Source organism: Cnephaeus nilssonii, assembly GCF_951640355.1.
Source record: "Cnephaeus nilssonii genome assembly, chromosome: 2".
In the NCBI taxonomy this organism is placed as follows: Eukaryota; Metazoa; Chordata; class Mammalia; order Chiroptera; family Vespertilionidae; genus Cnephaeus; species Cnephaeus nilssonii.
The window spans coordinates 55264792-55284284 of NC_137073.1; the positions used below are offsets into that span (position 1 = coordinate 55264792).

The 19493-nt window shown below is 38.6% G+C and overlaps 1 protein-coding gene across 5 annotated transcripts in view; it reads right to left on the reverse strand.

Moving 5' to 3' along the window:
- LOC307108733 (uncharacterized protein) overlaps nucleotides 1–19493 on the reverse strand; it is an 823426-nt gene that overhangs the window by 2661 nt on the left and 801272 nt on the right. The window contains exon 13 of one of the 5 annotated variants that reach the window (XM_079786882.1): nucleotides 5144–5166. The exons of the other annotated variants lie outside the window; for them this stretch is intronic. The gene's annotated coding sequence lies outside the window, so the exon portion shown is untranslated. Of the gene's footprint in view, nucleotides 1–5143; nucleotides 5167–19493 lie in introns of those variants that run through there. 5 annotated transcript variants of the gene reach the window in all.

Sequence of the window (19493 nt, forward strand, 5' to 3'; positions counted from 1 at the left end):
ATTCTCTTCTGAGTTCTCCAATAATTATGATGCCCGTAGGAGGCACTTAACTCTTCTTTATCTAATGCATCTGCCAAAAATCAACAAGCTAGTATGATACAAGCTAGTTTGTGGGAAGACATCTTTAGTATACTAATATCTTCACAATTTGGAATGCCTTGCTTTACATAGTGAGCACTATTGTTTGGTACATATATTGCTTTCTTACTAAACCAACTGAAATAAAGGTTTGTGGTTTGTTTGCCTAATTAAAAATATATCTACATATCCAACTTCCGTTATAGTGGCCACTGTAACTACATTTCAGCAGCTATAGAAAATCTCCACGTCCATATGTACATTTAAACTGCACAAAATTTTCAAGTGCTTTGCGTATGTGACGTATAGAAAGTATACCTTTTTTTCTTTAATTTTTCAAATTAGTTTACCATTTTATTACTTAACACTGTTTTTCTATTTATTTTATTCAGTATTCCATATTACTTCTATCTGACTTCTCTAAAAGCATGGGGCTATTTCAATATACCACGCAATCCCAAGTCTTCATCAATGACCATAACCCTTCATGAGACTGTCCTCTGAGTGTCTCAGGTTCTGAGCCCAGTGATGGTAAAACTCCCAAACTAGGCAGAACCAGAAAGCCCTCAAACCCTTTACTCTGGCTCTTTACACCTGAGGCACCTACACATTAAAGGTTGGTTGGGAAGGATCCTTCTCACCCCCTCTGGTCCCATGAAAACACACTTTTATATGACCTAACATGTTGCTCTTTCTGCAGGGTGACCTGAGTGTGTTAATTACAAATGCCATGTAGCCCACGATCCTGTAATCCATCCTGATGCCTAGACTGTTTCTGTGAAAAATTAGCATCTCTAATTAGAACAATTCTGTAAAGGTACACAGCTGCCCTACTTTCACATGCTTGGAGAGATACGGACTCTCTTTTGTCTCATTTTTTTTACCTTGCTCTAGGGAGAGGTCAGCAAAATTTTCCTGTACATGACCAGATAGTAACTATTTTAGATTTTGGAAGCTGTGTTTGTCACAAGTACTTAACTCTGCTGTTATTGCACAAAATCACCCATAGACAATACCTAAATGAAAATTCCAACAACCTAAGACTGTAAAAGCAGTCTGAGACAGGTGTAGGACCTACAGTTAACATTAAATAGTGAAAAATTTTCCGAAATTATTTTTCTCATAAACTACATAAAAATACCTACCCTCGTATATGTTGTGATCTGATTAAATCTATTCCTTCATGTAGTTAAAATAATACTCAGAAGCTTGAAAATAAAAGTCCTATCTTTTTGGAACCCTCATCCAATTCCCCATAGGTAGCCTCTTTTACCAACTTTTGTTAGTCACCTCCATAACACTGTTTACACTTCTATTCATGATTGGTCAAATCATGCCTCTACTTTACTGAAGATAGATATATTATTCCCCTTTCCAGTCCTGTTACTCTTTCTGCTTTCTTCCAAATTCCAAGAGGGAAAGAGAGAGAGAGAAACATCAATGATGAGAGAGAATCACTGATCTGCTATAGTGTGGGGATCGAGCCCGCAATCCCAGCATGTGCCCTGACCAGGAATCAAACCATGTGACTGCCTGGTTCATAGGTCAACACTCAGCCACGCCGGCTGGGCATAATTAACTGATTTTAAATGTTAAAAGCTAACTAAATAAAATACATCATTTTAACTACACAAGTATTATTTGGTGCAAGTTCAGGTACCATTTTGTCATTTATTTTCTCTAAAGAAGTAATATTCAAGTAGGTTCTCATTTTTTATATAGTATGAGTAGTCTTTTAATTTAGCAGTCAGATATGGACTGTGACATCCTAATATATAAAAACCCAGGGTCTGTAACATCCAAAATGACCGAAGGCTTGACCAATCAGAAGTCAGTGCTGGGTTGCCGTGGTGACCCAGTACTGACTGCCCACCAATGCGGGTGCCTTGACCCAGCACTGACTGCCAAGGGGTCTGTGGATCATGCCCAAAGAGAGGCCTGGACAGAAAAGCAGGGTCTGATCCATAGCCTCTGTGGCAGCTGTTGATCAGCTCTTGCCTCTCTCTTTCTCTTAAGGCCTGGGCAGCAGCTGTGCCACTCTTTCTCTCAGGCCTCTGCTGGGGCTGCTGATCAGCCCCACCTCTCTGATCAGGACCGTTGATATGCCCAGAGATGCCACTGGCATAGAAACCAACCAATCAGAACCAAATCTGGGTAAAGTGCAAGGAGCCAATGACTGCCTAGGAGGCGAAGCTTTTGACGCTGACTGGCATAGAAACCGACCAATCAGAATCTATTCTGGGTGAATTGCGAAGGCAGAACCTATGGTTGGGGCTGAGGAGGGGTTTTAAGGGCAACAGCCGTTTGGTGTAAGCTGTAAGAAAGCAGTTCAATTTTTTAATGACCGGTTTGGCAGTATAGTGCATATGGCTGGCTATCAGTCTAGATATAGGGATTATGTATTTTTGTCTGCCAAGAGCATCTCCTCCTGATAAAAAAAGTCCCCCCCGCCGCCATTTAAACAATCCTATCCTATATAATCTATCTATACTACTAAAAAGGTAATATGCTAATTAGATGGGTCAACTGGCCATCTTCCGGACGTTTGACTTCCTTCCAGGACAAAGCCATGGTGGTGTGGGCCAAGGCAGAGGCCGTTAGGGGTGATCAGGCCAGCAGGGGAGGGCAGTTGGGGGCAAGATCAGGCCGGCAGGGGAGGGCAGTTAGGGATGATCAGGTAGGCAGAGGCAGTTAGGGGCAATCAGGCTGGCAGGGGAGGGCTGTTGGGAGCGAGATCAGGCCAGCAGGGGAGGGCAGTTGGGGGTGATCAGGCAGGCAGGGGAGGGCAGTTTGGGGCAAGATCAGGCTGGCAGGGGAGGACCATTGGGGGCGAGATCAGGCCAGCAGGGGAGAGCAATTGTGGGCAACCAGGCTGGCAGGTGAGGGCAATTGTGGGCAACCAGGCTGGCAGGGGAGGGCAGTTAGGGGTGATCAGGCATGCAGGCAGAGGCAGTTAGGGGCAATCAGGCAGGCAGGCAGAGAGGTTAGGGGTGATCAGGCAGGCAGAGGAGTTAGGGGCAATCAGGCAGGCAGGCAGGTGAGCGGTTAGGAGCCAGCGGTCCCAGATTGCGAGACGGATATCCGATCGCTGGATATCCGATCCCACAGGGGATTGGGCCCAAAATGGTGGTCAGACATCTCCCAAGGGGTTTCTGATTAGAGAGGTTGCAGGCTGGGCTGAGGGAACCACCCCCATGCACGAATTTTGTGTACCAGGCCACTAGATATAATATAATAACCTTCTACATATTCAACTTGAACTTAATGTTTTGTCTTAATATTTCAAAATACAATATACTAATATTTATGTATGTTGCCAAAAGTTAATAAAAAACATTTTATAGAGTCTTTGCATACTGCCCTAGGAATGAGTAATATAAGTACTATCTTAGAATGTAGAGAACCTCTTCTATTTCTAAATATTATTTCTCCTCATTTGCACAACATATTTTCTATGTGTGAAAAGATTTGTAATAGAAAAGGAAAACACCCAACAAAATCATTCACTTTTCTTCAAATTTAGAGATAGATTTTTTATTTTCAAAAGCAAAAAAAGTAATAACAATTGTGACATGTCTTAGTCAAGCAAAATTCTATCATTTCAGTATGTCCTTTAATGAAAATAAATAAAAATGGTCTATTTTCTAAATGATTGCTTGTAAAAAGGACCCTAACTGAAGTTCGTTGTTTTCTTTGATTTTATTTTTGTGAAGTCTTCTATTGTTATGCTATCAGGGGGAAATCATCTTCACCTTCACATTTGATAAAGAAGAATACCTCTCGACTCTCTTCCCAGCATTTTCTGTCTTGTCTGGAATAATAGGGTAACCCTCTAATTTTATTTGTTTAATATATTGATTTCAGAGAGGAAGGGAGATAGAAATATCAATGATGAGAGATAATCATTGATTGACTGTCTCCTACACATCCCCCACTGGGGATCAAGCCTGCAATTGGGGCATGTGCCCTGACCTGGAATGGAACCATGACCTGGTTCATAGGTCAATGCTCAATCAAGGAGCCACACTGACTGGGAAACCCTCTGTTTTAAAGAATATATGACAATTTATATATTTCCATCTACTTTGATAACTTATTTACTTCATAATTTTTAAGAATTGTTTTCTATATGAGAAATAACTGATAAATTGATTTATGATATACTTACTGTATCATCTGCAAGCATTACGTTGGTTGAAATTTGAAATAGACCAATAAAGAAGACTTCTTAACAGTTAATTATATATTTATACACTATTTCCATTAAAGTTGCTTTTTAAAAAATGAGCAAGTGTGTTTTTTTAGGTCGATATCTAATAGTTATCTAATAATTTTTCTAGTTTAGTTAAGACACTTTTATGTAAATATATACATATTGACTGATGATAAGATGACATTCTATAAAAAGTAATATTTTGGGAAGAGACACTTTTACATAAACATTATGTTTTGATCACTAAAATGCCACATTCAATTATACTTTTTATTAGAAATGATTATAAAATAGTGAACTAACCACATTCAATCCACTGGTCTTTAAGAAGTCTTTGTTGGTGTTTTTTGTTTGTTTGTTTATATATATTCACAAATAGTATTGTTATTTTATAATCTTTAAACAATGGAAAGATGAGAAAAATACTTTTACTCTAAAAAATTAGTGCCCAGGAGATTTTTCAGAAAAAGAACATGACGGCTTTGCATTTGCGGTTATTAATGATCTTCAAGCCTAAGAATAGATCACAGGGAATAAAGGAGTGAAGAGGAGGACCCACTGCTGCTTTTCTATCTCTAGTCTAACATACTTCCAATCAATCCTGAGATGGGCCTCTGTACCATTTGCTAACAGCCCTAAAAGGAATCATTGTAAGAAATTCATGGTGCTGCATGATTAAATGACTTTGTTGACATTTTAGCATATCATGACCAGGTTTCAGTTAAAAGGGTATGTGTCTAGAAGATCTCATTCTAAAGTCTTGTAAATAGGTAATTAATCGAGATACACTTGCCTTTTCAAAAATGACTCTGGGAAGCGAAGCCTCAGGAGACACAGCAGATAGAGCAAATAAGAGCATCCAACTTTTCATTTACCTGTTTATATTAAAGTTGATGTGCAATTATTTAGCATTCCTTTTTAACAAAAATTCCCATGCATTTTTTCCTCCAAAGAAAGGTATTAAAATGCCAATGTCTTAGTATGTACACATAATATTCCCAGAAATTTATTATTATTTCTAGTTTCGTTTGTAACTCTGTTGTGCTAATCTGTGAGTTTTTGTAAATGCTCACTATTGCAAGTCATAAACCTTCTTTTGACCTCATTTGTGCTTCCACTTGTTTCATTTCTTGTTCTCCTTTACAACATGAGTTACTGAAAGTTTTCTATACTTAGAATTTACAGTTTCTGTCCTTTGTTGTCACCGAAATCCACTCCAACCAGGCTTTCTTCTCTACCATTCCACGGAAACTGCCCTTTTCATGGTCTTGAATGACCTCTAGTTTGCTAAAACCAATGATCAAGTTTTAGTCCTCATCTTATTACTTCTTAGCACTGAATCATTTTCCTGAGTTCTTGATTCCTTCTCTTTGATAGACTTCTTCTAACATGTTTCCTGCCTTCCCATCATGCTCTTATCTCACCTGCCATTCTCATTAGCTCCTGTGTATCAGCAGCATATCAGTGAAAGTGGTCCTTTTAAAACACAGGTCAGTTCACGTCACCCTGTTCAAAAGCCCACAGAGGCTATTGCATATCACCCCCCCAAAAAAAAAACAAAACAAAACAAAACAAAACAAAACAAAAAAAACCTACGTATTTTAACGTACAAGGACCTGTAGGATTTGTCTTCTTTAACTTTGTGACGGTCTATCCTATTGTATTCCTCCTTATCAGTTTACTCCAACCTGTCTAGTTTTTTTGTTTCTATTTCTCAGAAACTCTTAAAAAATAATCAAGTTCTGATACAGACTACATTATGGATGAACCTTGAAAACATTGTGCTAAGTGAAAGTACCAGCCCAAGAAGATGGCAAGTCATTTTATTCCTTTCAAATGACATGTGCAGAATAAACAAAACAAAACAAAACTATAGAGACAGGAAGTAGATGAAGATATAGGGAGTGAGTTGGAATGGAGAAATGACTGCAATTGGTTATGCGGTTTCCTTGGGGATGATAAAAACATTCCAAAAATATTTTGCCAATCATTGTACAACTCTGTGGTATACTAAAAACATTGAATTGTAAACTTTAAGAGGGTTCAATGTAAATTAATTAAACTATAAAATAATAAATGGTTGTCAAGGACATAACATAATCTGGTAAAGTCAACCCAGTTTAAGGTAAAGCTGAAAGTTGACAATTTACAAATAAATTTGGACAGGGTAAAGTCAACCTGGAGTCTTTGAACACCAATCTTTATTTTTATATTCTTTTCTATATATTGCTGTAGTTATTTGTGTAGAAATATGAAGAAATAAAAAGCCTGTGTGATTTTCCTTATGTTTTTATGCCATATTCTTCATCTGATGACCTATGTTTATGCCACTACAATAACATATTCTAGAGAGTATTGTAAACATATGTTCATGTTTATTCAGTTTGTGATTACCCATGCTGATGAAAGGGAACAAGTTTAAGGGGGAAGCAGCAGCATTCATATTGGCCTTTAAAAATGATGTCGCATCCTCTAAGAATTTCCTATATTATAAACATACTGATAAAACTTCCCAAACCTTGCTGTTCAGATTCTCCTGCTTGCCCTTTAGCTTAATTCATCTACTCTCACTATTTCCCACTCTAGATAGAATTAAGCAGGAGGATTAACAAATATGAAATAGATTAGTTAAAGTAAAGAAGCTCAATTTATAATCCAAAAAATTTATTTCAATTCATGACTCTTTTTCCCCACTTTATTTTATTATCTTTATCTTATCACTGGCCTATGAAGAATAAATAATTAGACAGCTCCAGACCCAATACCAATGCTTCTTTGTCAAGAAGTTACTCAGGGACTTTTGTATAAACTAGAATCTTCTGCTTGCCAAAAAGAGAAATAATTACTTTCAAAATAAAGTCCATCCTCCTTTAGTTTGAGACTAAGAATCATAAAGACAAAAGATTACTTAGTTTTAGCCAAAAATAATATTTATTTTTCCTTTCTTCTGTGTATAGATGTTCAGTTTATTCACTCCTGACTCTATGGGGTGTTCCACAGTAATGTTAGAATCTGCCCTTTCTCTCACCCCAGTCCAAAACCCATACATACTATATATCCTCTCCAGGCAAACGTCCCCTTCTTACCACCCTTTCTTTGAACTCCAGTAGAAGGCAAATGCTGCAACAACAGCCTTCCTTTCATGTTGAATGACCCAGCCTTTGTTAAAGTAGTCTGACAATTTCCATCTGCGATTTCTGCCTCATAGTTCTCTTCTGTTGCCCTGTCTGCCCCCCACCCCCACCCCCAAGCCGAATTGGGTCCTGGGTTCCATTCAGTTCCATCCAGTATATTACTTTAATTCTCTGCTGTAACTGTTTTACTTGAGTGTTTTTGGTATGAGTTTTCTCTGCTCTGGTTTATTAGTATTATCACATCTGCTTTGGGTCTTTTAGAAATCCATGGAAATATTCCTCTCTTACTGTTTTATCAGCCTTGCAATGGCCTCTTTCTCCTCCCCCTTCTCTTTCTCCTCCCTCATTATAGTAGCTTTTAACTACTAACGTGGGATATTTTTACTAAGCAAATAGTGCTCTTTCCACCATCATGAACTGGAAACCCTTGAAAATACTGTATGTATGCCTGGTCTATGTGGTTCAATGGTCGACCTATGAACCAGGAGGTTCGATTGCCAGCCAGGGCACATGCCCAGGTTGAGGACTGGATCCCCAGTAGGGGGCATGCAGGAAGCAGCGGATCAATCATTTTCTCTCATCTTTGATATTTCTATCTTTCTCTCCTCTCCCTTCCTCTCTGAAATCAATAAAAAATAATATTGTATATATTCATCTGAATTCATATACACTGCCTCCAAGTTGATGCAAGTAACTAAGGAACTGTGAAAGGGAGATTTTGCTTCATTGCTATCTGCTTCCTGTACTTTCCAGACTATGGATGGCTGTATTATACCCTATCTGCTCTCTTTCTCAACTTTTCTCTCCATTACATCTGAGTACTTGCTTCTACCCCTGTGTTTTCTTGTGTTGCAGTGTTTGGAAGAGTATTATATGTCTGTTTTATTTTTCAAGAAGGTTAAGTCCTGTTATAATAATGTTATGGTCACAAGGAAACCCCTCTAATGTATGAAATAATTATTGTGTGAAATGCTTGCTGTGTGGATACCCCAATACTCTGTAACTTCCAAATTGATGAACACCCCACTATCTTGATGTAAAGCCCTGAGTCCTTAAAGTGTAAATGCCCTGCTCCTAGCATAAGGCACACCGTCTGGCCCACACTGATAAGGATACAAGTTGTTTACTACCGGCTATATAAGCATGGGACCTTTCCTCAGTCGACGTCTCCTGCCTGATAGAGGAGGACTCCATGTAGCTCCGTGAGTTGAGCCCCTGACTGCTCTGCTGTGTGAGCCTGAACCAACTGCGGCCGCCTGTCTGTCTTCGTCGTCCGTCTTTCGGTGCGCATCGCCGGGTGACCTTTGCCGGAGCCTAGGACCCACTAGGAATAGGTAAATAAACCCTGTGTGATTGCAGACTAATTCTGTCTTGTGTGTCATGTGTTCTGGTTCGGCTCAGCTGTCTAGACATTGAAGTACCAGGGGGTAGGCCGTTATTGCTGACTCCTGTTCACCTGCATTTGTCCCACTAATTCTAGACAGATAATCAATTAATTGGGGCATAATTGGGACAAGTCCATAAATGCAATAATGCTGAAAATAAATTTCTATTAAGAGCAATAATATAATCCATGATAAATATAATGTAGTGTAATCCCAATTCCTGACTGGTGGCAAGAGTTCAGGGTTTTATTGATTCACCACATCATGCTCAGTATACTGGTTCAAATGGTAAGACCCTATCTTTTAAGTGCAGCCTATTCTTAGTGTATACCACATATCCTGTATCCTTTTTTTATTGCCTACCACTATTATTATCCCTACATGCTATTGTTTTCTTTATAAATAACATAACAAAACAAGTCTCTGCATTCAATAGCCACAGAATTTCAGACTGTAGGACTGATTAAATGTGCATATGTTCTTCATTAACTCAGAAAGGATATTGGGGTGTATTGTATATTCTTCCAATTTCTTTATCCTCTACTGAACCTGTATGCCTTTATTCATTCACATATTTAAAAAGAAGTAAATAAGGAATATAGTAGCACATAGACTTCAATATCTATGCACTAGACAATGATACATTTCTTCATCAATGATCATGTGTTCACAATAAAAGAAAGGCACATCACAAATTTTGACTTACCTCCTTTTCTCCACTGTTTTCTGATTTCCTACCTAGTTGCTATCTCTGTAAGCAACAAATAAACCAAATAAAATTGTGGATGATTCATAATTATAATTAATAACTGAGCCTAAGTATCAGACATCAAAAAACCTAATCTATTTCATTCTATTTTTATGCATAGGCTTGCATGTGCATTCTTTGTGAACTATTATCTATTCTCACTTCATCTGAATAAGAGCCTGCAGAAAGAGATGGAGGTGGTTAATTTAAGCAAAATGCGGCTTTAATAATGTCAACAGAAATGATGAAATAAAAATAATAAAGTCTGTGTGGCCTCAAAAGTTTCCTACATATTGAATGGAAGAGCAAGGGAGGATAACAAAACATTTTATGTGCCATGCTTACAAAAAGGATTTGGTAATTTACCAGATTTTTATATGGCTAGAAAAATTTGCAGTATGAGAAAATACAAGAAAAGTACATAGATTTAATGCTAGCTACTCCATCTCTAAATATGTGAAAGCATAAAGATTTTGTGTTATTTGTTATTGCATTTTAAAAATGACATGTTTCTAGTTGAATCCAACCGAGTTGTAAAAATGTTAGGCAGTTAGAGTGCATTCGCAATGTCATCTTTTAAAACTGGTATGCATGGTGAATTTCTTGGGGAGTGTTTAATGGAAAAATCATGCCCTTAAAAGACAGAAAATGAACTTGAAAGATGAAGTAAATTTTATTTTTAAATAAATCAGCTAAGTACAAGTACTGAATAAACTGATCAAGCATGAATTTTCCTAAATATCTGCATTGATCTTCTCAATAAGTATATTATTTAAGCAAAATTGAAATTAAAATGCATTTTTTATCTATAAAGATTCTTGTGTTATGTGAATACATTGCGTTAGCATAGAGGTGAAGAGAAAAAACAAGATTATTAAATAGTATCAGCACAATATTGGAAACTTGCCCTTATTATTTTGACAAACTACAAATCAAATTGAAATTTTTTACAATAAATATTGTAAATTAAAAAAAAATTTAAATGCTTGCCCAGCCGGTGTTGCTCAGTGGTTGAGCATCAACCTATGAACGAGAAGATCACAGTCTGATTCCCAGTCAGGGCCTATGCCCTGGTTACGGGCTCAATCCCCAGTAATGGGCAAACAGGAAGCAACCAATCAATGATTCTCTCTCATCGTTGATGTTTCTATGTCTCTCTCCCTCTCCCTTCTTCTCTCTAAAATCAATAAAAATATATTCCAAAAAAAAAATGTTTTAAAGAATATATTGCTTCTGTCTTAAAAACAATATGGTTGCATAGGAAAAACAATTCATTTTTATTTTTTTGCTTAATATATTTTTATTATAGAGCTAATATAATCTCATTGTCAATAAGATATAAAATTCAGGAAAAAATATCATTATCCATTGTCCAAATATCTACAGATAAAACTTGGTAGGTTATTACATTAGTGTTCACTGCTTACTTACATGGGCTTGGCTTTGTAATTTTCTTTAGCCAATAGGCATCAGCAAAAACAATAGAATCTGAGGCTTGATTAGCAATTCTACATTGGTGATTGCTTTCTTGAAACAGTGCCACCACTATGGAAAACACCTGGGCTATTCTTCAAAAGAGACCATGTGGAAGGGAACTAAGGTAACCTGACCTGAAGCCCCTGGTGCAATGTGGCTCTGGCCTTCTTGGATCACTTAGCCCTAGGAGAGCAGCTGATGGATGAACCTGTGTAAAGTGACCTCAGATTAAATCAGCAAATGAACTGCCCAGTTGAGCTCAGCCTAGATTATAGAACAGCAAGCAAATAAATGGTTGCTGTTTTAAGCATAGGTAGCTGAAACAGAAATTGGAACTTAAATCTGGGGTGCAACCCTTCAAAAACATTTGGCAATGAATTTGTGACTGAGCATCAGGGTAGAGAGAGGAGTAATGGTGAACAAATGATTAGTGAAAGTTGAAAAGACAGTAGAAAACTACCATTGGGGGCTAGAAGGATGGTAAGCTGTACTATAGTAGTAAAGTAATAGAGCAATATGTAAATTAATAGAAGAATTGGCTTATTTTAGCTGCATAGGATGAGAGAGATAGAGGTACAGGAAGAGCGATAAAGTGCAGAAAGAACTGTTTAGTTTTCAAGCAGAATTTGTAGGAAATATAGAGCATTTAGAATTGTTGGGTTGAAAAAAACAAACCTTTCTCAAACCCATTACACCTAACAAAACAAATGGTTCTCAAAGAAATGGCTTCAGAGTAAAAATCTTTTAAGAGTGTTGCTGTAAGATACTTGGAAAGACATCTTAACAAGTTAAAGTTAATGTCTGAATAGATTAAAAAAAAAAAAACTTCTAAAAATTTTGTAGATATTATTTGACAGAAGTCTAACAGCCCAAAGAGCATTATGAATATGGTTTTTTGAGCATGGAATAAGCCCATGATTAAGTTCATAGGAAACTGAGGGTTTTTTTTTTTTTAAGATAATTGTATGAGCTTGGACAAAAAAAAAAAAAGGATCAAAGACAAGTCAAAATGAAAAGAAGCTTCTGGGCCATCAACTTTTTACAGAAATTAGACTAAAACATCGATTCAGCTTCAAATATACCTATTCATTAAGGAAAAAGGAATACATCTCAGAGCACAGAGCTAAACACTTATATGGCGAAGTCAATTACAGGGAGAACAATAGACTAGGAACCATTTCCGGGGAGCAGAAGCAGATACTTACTAATCGGAGAACATTTCCTGCCCCTAGAATGGGAGGCCTGACAGCCCGTGTTTGGCTAGATTTCTGAATCACTCCTTCCAGGCGTTTACTGAGGTCTCACCCTCCTGAAGCTATTATGGTCCCCAGGCTTTGCCTGAACATTATAGAGTGAGTGCTTGCTTGTTTGCATGTGTTTTATTTTATTTTATTTTATTTTGAGATCTCAAGATCAAGAGTATCTGTAGTTGTGAAGCCTCACCTTTCTCCCGACTTGAAAATGAGCAGATCATGGAATTCTGGCAGGAGACTGCCAACGTTCTCCAGCCCAAACCACCAGCGTGCACCTTCAATGGAACAAGTGTATTTATTGTTGACTCACTGCACTGAGGGATAATGCACACTATGGGGAATCACGGGCCATCTGAGTAAGAGGATTTTGGAAAGGATTTACTGTAGTATTTGGGTTTGTGCTCTGCAATTTGAGGGAAGATTCCAGAAAGTGGGGTTTTGCTCTGAATTTGATTCTCTAGGGAAGTAGGAGTAATTTTAAGACTGGGTATCTTAATATTATCTAGACGGAGGACATACTAGAGTAAGACTAAAGTTATAATTGGTAAGTAATTACTGGATGCTAATTTTATTCAGGAGAGGAGATGTTTACTATTTTTTGTGGTTTTCATAGAGATCTTGCTTTTGTTGTGCTTAGACAAAATTATGGACTGGCATTTTTTTGGTCTCACTTTATTATGGTTTCATAGTGGCCTTATTTTGTGTTGGTGCTCTGTGAGATTAATTAATTCTAGGCAGGGGTAAGCACATAGCATGAAGGTGGGAAATTCTACAGCATATAGAGAGACTAATTTGTTTGATATGGGGTTTGTAGGGTGAGCAATAATTGTAAACTAGATTAGAATTATTAATTTTATATAGGATTTGAAAGGTGCTAAATGTCAATTTAATGATATAAATCTTTCTTTTCTAGAAAATGCCATCTTACCTAGTTAAAAGATGTAAAGAGTTTATTCTACAGAAAGAAGCACATGATACAAGTTTCATTTTTAATACAAAAAATACCACCGCGAGGTGAAAGATATTTTCAAAACAGCAAATCTATAGCTACCAGTTTAGTTTACATGCATACATATTTATCTTCAAAGTAAAATAAATTATTTATTGCAAATGGATATCTGTCAAGAAAAAGGGCTGCTACATATAAAAAAAGTTTCTCACTGAACTTAGAATAGCAAAGATTGGAAGACAAACCACAGCTGCTGCAGAAGGTTCTAATATAGAATTAATATAGGAGTTAATGTGTGTATGTAAGCCTAGTTCATTTTTTGGGAAAAGGGTACATGATTTCATTAGACTCTGGACAGTATGTATAGTTCAAAAAAGGTTAAGATCTTTAGAAAGATAATTTGGACTTAGATACCTCAATGGGATTTTTAAGGTCCCAATAGCTAGTTAGTGTTCATAGAGAAACATCCAGATGTCACAACCTTGGCGTAACAACTGATTTCATTATGGCATAAGCTGGTTTTCCTTAATTTATTTTTCTAGTGGTCTTCTCTCTTTACTTGGACACCTCTTGATGTGTTTGCTTCATATAGTTCTTATATTTTAATTCATAATCTGGTCATTTGAGCTATCCTTTAACATTCTTATTTTGTGATGTTTAATATTTATCTCCTGACTTTTTAACTTCACAGTTGCCTTTAGGTCCAAAATCCTCTCTTCTAAACCTTTCTCTCAACCTCCCAACCCCCACACCTGGATACTTTTACCCCTAATCTTTTATTATCACTAGAGGCCCAGTGCACAAGAAATTGTGCGTGAGTAGCTCGCTTCCGCTTGCCTCAGCTGGCCGCCCCGCTCTCCGCCACTCATAGCTCTCCACCGCTAGTAGCTCCTGCACCCCCAACCCACTGCAAGAGCCGCTGCTCACGGGCGGGGGTGGGGGGCGGAGGGACTGAGAGGTGCTCAATGCACCTCCTGGTGACCAGTCTTTGGTCATTACGGCGTTACGACCACTGGGTTTTTATTATATAGACTAGAGGCCCGATGCACAAAATTCGTGCACTGGGGCAGGGTCCCCTCAGCCGGCCTGCACCCTCTCACAGTCCGGAAGCCCTTGAGGGATGTCCGATTGATGGCTCAGGGAGCGGGCCTAAGTCAGCAGTCGGACATCCTTAGTGCTGCTGTGGAGGTAGGAGAGGCTCCCACCACCACCGCTATGCTCGCCAGTCATGAGCCTGGCTTCTGCTGAGTGGCACTCCCCCTGTGGGAGCGTACTGACCACCAGGGGGCAGCTCCTGTGTTAAGTGTCTGCCCCCTGGTGGTCAGTGCATGTTATAGCAACTGGTTGTTCCGCGGTCGGGCCAAAACCGGCTCTCTGATGTCCCCTGAGGGGTCCCAGATTGCAAGAGGGCACAGGCCAGGCCGAGAGACCCCACCGGTGCACAATCAGGGCCGGGGAGGGACGTGGGAGGTTGGCCAGCTGGGGAGGGACTGTGGGAGAGCTCCAGGGCATGTCCAGCCCATCTTGCTCAGTCCTGATCGGCCAGACCCCAGCAGCAAGCTAACCTACTGGTCAGAGCATCTGCCCCCTGCTGGTCAGTACATGTCATAGTTACTGGTTGACCAGTCAACTGCCTGCCCCCTAGTGGTCAGTGCACATCATAGCAAGCAGTTGAGTGGCCTTAGCATATCATTAGCATATTACACTTTGATTGGTTGAATAACCAACCAGACGACCGGACACTTAGCATATTAGACATGTATTATATAGGATTATTATTATGCTTTTTAAATTGATTTCAGAGAGAGGAAGGGAGAGGATCAGAGAGATAGAAACATCAATTATGAGAGAGAATCACTGATCAGCTGCCTCTTGCACATCTCCTACTGGGGACTGAGCTCTCCACTTGGGCATGTGACCTCCTGGTTCCTGGGTCAATGCTCAACCACTGAACCACACTGGCCAGACGTCCCCACTAAACTTTTTATTGCTTTTAATGATGGGTTTTACTTTTGTTGTCATTCTTTTGTGAAAGATATTTTTTTCAGGTCTGGCATTTGTTAAGTCATGAACCTTATCTGTAAGTCAATATCTGTTTAGGCAGAATAAATGATTCTGAAACACAAATCAAGGTTAGGGGACCAAACTGTGACTCTTTCATTTGCAAGTTATTTTAACTTTGTAGGCAAGGACTCTTATTTTTATTCAATTAATTTAAGGGGGGTTAAAAAATAAGCTATAAATCCAAACACAGTGTGATACACTGAATCAGGCACACCCAGTGGTACATTTCTCCAAAAGACTACTTACTGCAATAAGATTCTGCTAGGACCGTGGTCGGCAAACTGCGGCTCACGAGCCACATGCATCTCTTTGGCCCCTGGAGTGTGGCTCTTCTACAAAATACCACAGCCTGGGCGAGTCTATTTTGAAGAAGTGGTGTTAGAAGTTTAAGTTTAAAAAATTTGGCTCTCAAAAGAAATTTCAACCATTGTACTGTTGATATTTGGCTCTGTTGACTAATGAGTTTGCTGACCACTGTCCTAGGATATTAGCAGGTCCATGACACTGTGACTCCTTAAATAATCATGTTTTGGAGACAATGAGTGTGGCCTTATAATCTATAATAAATTTTCCATCTTCTATAACTCCTTAAGTGATCATAAAGATTCAGGCCCCCATGCCCTTTTATTGCTCTTGACCTTCAAAATCACCAATTCTTAGCTCATTCTTGTGGATTCAAAACAAGTCAGACACAAGGCTGTCTTCAGTGGGTCAGTGTGACAAACACTTTATCAAGGTTTAATTAGATTTTTTTCTCTTTACAACCAATGACTCCATATCCCTTTCATAAGATAACACTGAAATGATTCGTCCATACAAGTCCAGGGGGAAAGGAGTGGGTTACCTAAGCCATTCACTGATGAAATCAAAGAAAAACGATAGGGCTGAGAAGCTGATTTTACATGGAGTAGATAGTGTTTCATTTACAACACAACGTTTGATATATAGATTCCACGGCATTATGTTTTTATCTTGCAATACTGACACTGCTGGCAGCTCAGCCTTTTATTCCATTAGAACATCTCATAGGAATTCTGGAATTTATGTGCTGCCCACATAAAAAACAGATAAAACAGAGGGAAAACGATTAAGACTTATTTTTATCACCACACAAGGCCGCACCTCCAGAATCAAAGCTTTTAAACCTCTATCATGAGCAGTCCGAAAGAAAGCTCATGTATAGTAGGAGCAAGGTGAGGAACAATGACAAAATGTATATGAACATTTTATCTTTTTATGTCAACTCACACATTCTCATTTTAATGCTACCCTTCAAAATCATAGAATAGCAAAGAGTCTTACTTTGTCTCTAATTGTGAATCGATAGCTACAATAATGCTCTGCCTAGAAAGTGGTAAAAATGTAAGTGGTGAAATGCCAAAAGTCAAAGCTTCGGAGTTGCTTGTGGGAAGAGAGCCTAAAAAGGTACAAAAAGACAGAAAAATGCAGTTTTAGAAGAGACTCATCCAACATGCAGACTATAGACCGTGTATGGCCAGGGGCATCTTAGGGAAGAGTCTTCCTGAGACAGTGTGAGTGAAAAACAAGTTGATCTAATTAGCCTCCAAGGTCTAGAACAATACTTTCCAATAGAAATGTATGAGATGATGGAAATATCCTCTATCTGCACTATCCGTATCAGCAGCAACAAGCACTTGAAATATGACCAACTGGACTAAAACACTAAATTTAAAATGTTATTTAATTTTAATACATTTAAATTGTCACACTTGGCTAGTGTTATTCTGTTATTGCACAGAATAGATTTAGAATATAACTAACTAAAACCATCTATAAAACTTTCGTTTGTGAAGTTAAAGGGCAAAAAGCTTTAGCAGTGTAAGAGTAGAGGAAAACCTTCAGTTTTCTATGTTCTGTGCATAAAAAACAAAAACCCAGTTCTTCCCTCCTATGTTTTTCTTCCCCGTGTGTCTCCTTTACTTTTACAGAGATCATGGCACTTCTGGTCACCAAATATGTGGAGATTTCCCCCCACACCAAGAAGCAATTCTCAGATGACAGCAGGATGCCTAAGAATTCAACTCAATTCTGACACTATTTACCTGGAAACAGCATCAGATCCAACAGGTTAAGGGGCTCGGTGGAACACAACTCCCCCAATCCTTCACTTCAGATGCCATTTGCAAGCCCAGGTTGTATTTCTGACTAACAGGCTATAGATGCGCGATTTCAATGACCCCCTCTTTGGGTTTTATTTATTTGCTAGACTGGCTCACAGAACTCAGGGAAACACTTCCATTTACCAGTTCATTAAAAGGTAAGATAAAGGATACAGGTGAAGAGTCAGATGAAGAGATACATAGGGCGAGGTCTGGGAGGGTCCCGAGTACAGGAGCTTCTGTCCCCGTGGAGTGGGTAACCTTCCCAATGTGGATGTGCTCAGCCACTTGGGAGGTCTCTAAAACGCTACTAAAGGGAGTTTAGGAAGGTTTCCTCACAGAGGCATTATCAATTATTAACTCTGCTTCCAGCCCTGCTGCCCTCTCAGGGGATGAGGAGGCGGGCTGAAAATTCCAAGCTTCCAATCATAGCTTGTTCTTTCTGGTGACCTTTCCCCATCCAGTAGCCCATCCAAAGTCACCTCATCAGAACAAAGGATGTTCCTACTGCTCTTATCTCTTAGGAATTTACAAGGTTTTTAGGAGATCTGTGCTAGGAGTTGGAGGCAGACACCAATATATACATTTTTTTTAATTAACTCACAGGCCATGCCCTGTGAACCTCTTACATGGACCTCTTTCAGCAAAATAATACACAGTCTAAAGATACTGGCACATTACTAGAATCCTATGTAGGGACTAATGATTATAGTAGTCAATTATCATATCATATGAAAATTGTCTACCAGGCAGGGTGAGGCCACTCAGGTTTTCAGGTTTCCATTCAGTCTTGTCAGGTTCTAAGAGCAGGAGTGATCTCCACAAACATGTGGTTTCACCCTTTTAGAGATCTGAGGTAATTGAGCTAAGAGACAATACCTTCTCTTACTCTGAGACTCCCTCCAGGTATTAATGTATTATTAGGTTTCCCTTACTACATACTCATTTATTAATTACTTTATCCTTAGTAACTATACCTCCTTCTTTCTATGTATACCCAATCTCTTCCACCTCTGGAAGGTACAAGAGGTTTGGCCACTGTGCTGGTCTAGATTTCTGGCAGCAATACTTGTCCAGCAAGTGCCTCCCCCTCAATCCAATCCTGTTCACATAGGGTTGGGCCACACAGGTGCCAAATTTGTGGGCTATCTTTACCACCAGGCAATACAGCTGTATTCACTGTTAGCTCCAATTTTGCCAGATGAGGGCAAGGCACATCCTGCCCCATTAGGCCCTTAAGAATGCTACCTAAAGGTTAAAACCATATTTACAATGTCTTACTTAGTAATAATTCCTGCATCTAGCCCTTGTAGTTGCAGATCTGGTTGTATGACCACTGCATCAAATAGTGGTGGAGGGTGGAGGAGAAGGGGGAAGTTGAGGTGACCTAAACCGGAGGGTGCTGGGTTCATCACTGTCACATGGGAAGGTCACAGACAGTTGACATGCCTCTGGTATGTCTCTTTTTTGCATGAGAAATTATTACTGCAAACTGCCTATAAATTGACTCTAATAAAAAACAACCTTAAATCTGTGAAAAAAAATTGTGAACAGATGTTAAAGAAATAAGATACAAATTTAAAATAGAATCAATAAAAACAAACACTAATGAAATAAGCAGGCCCCATGAATCACAAGTTAAGAAGAAAAAGAAAGAATAAACAAAGAAATATAAACTAGAGAAAAAAATTATGCTAATAAATTGAAAGTTTAGACAAAATACTAGTCTCCAAAAACTACTGTTTCCTTTTTTTAAAAAGTAAATATGAGTAGGATACTTAACATCAAATATGTTGAATAAGTTCTTAATCTCCATCTATTGGATTTTAAATCGGTTCAACCATTTTGGAAAATAGTTTGGCAGAATTATGATCCAGAAAGACCTCCCCTGTATATACCCAACAGAAATATGTGTGCACACAAAAGGATTGTGCAATATTATTTGTAACCAAATTATTTCTATTAGTTAGATTACAGATCCATGTAATGACAGCATGCAGAATGACAATTACTGACTAATCTAATTTTGCACATAGATATAAAAATCATAAACAAGTTCAGCCAGCATTGCTC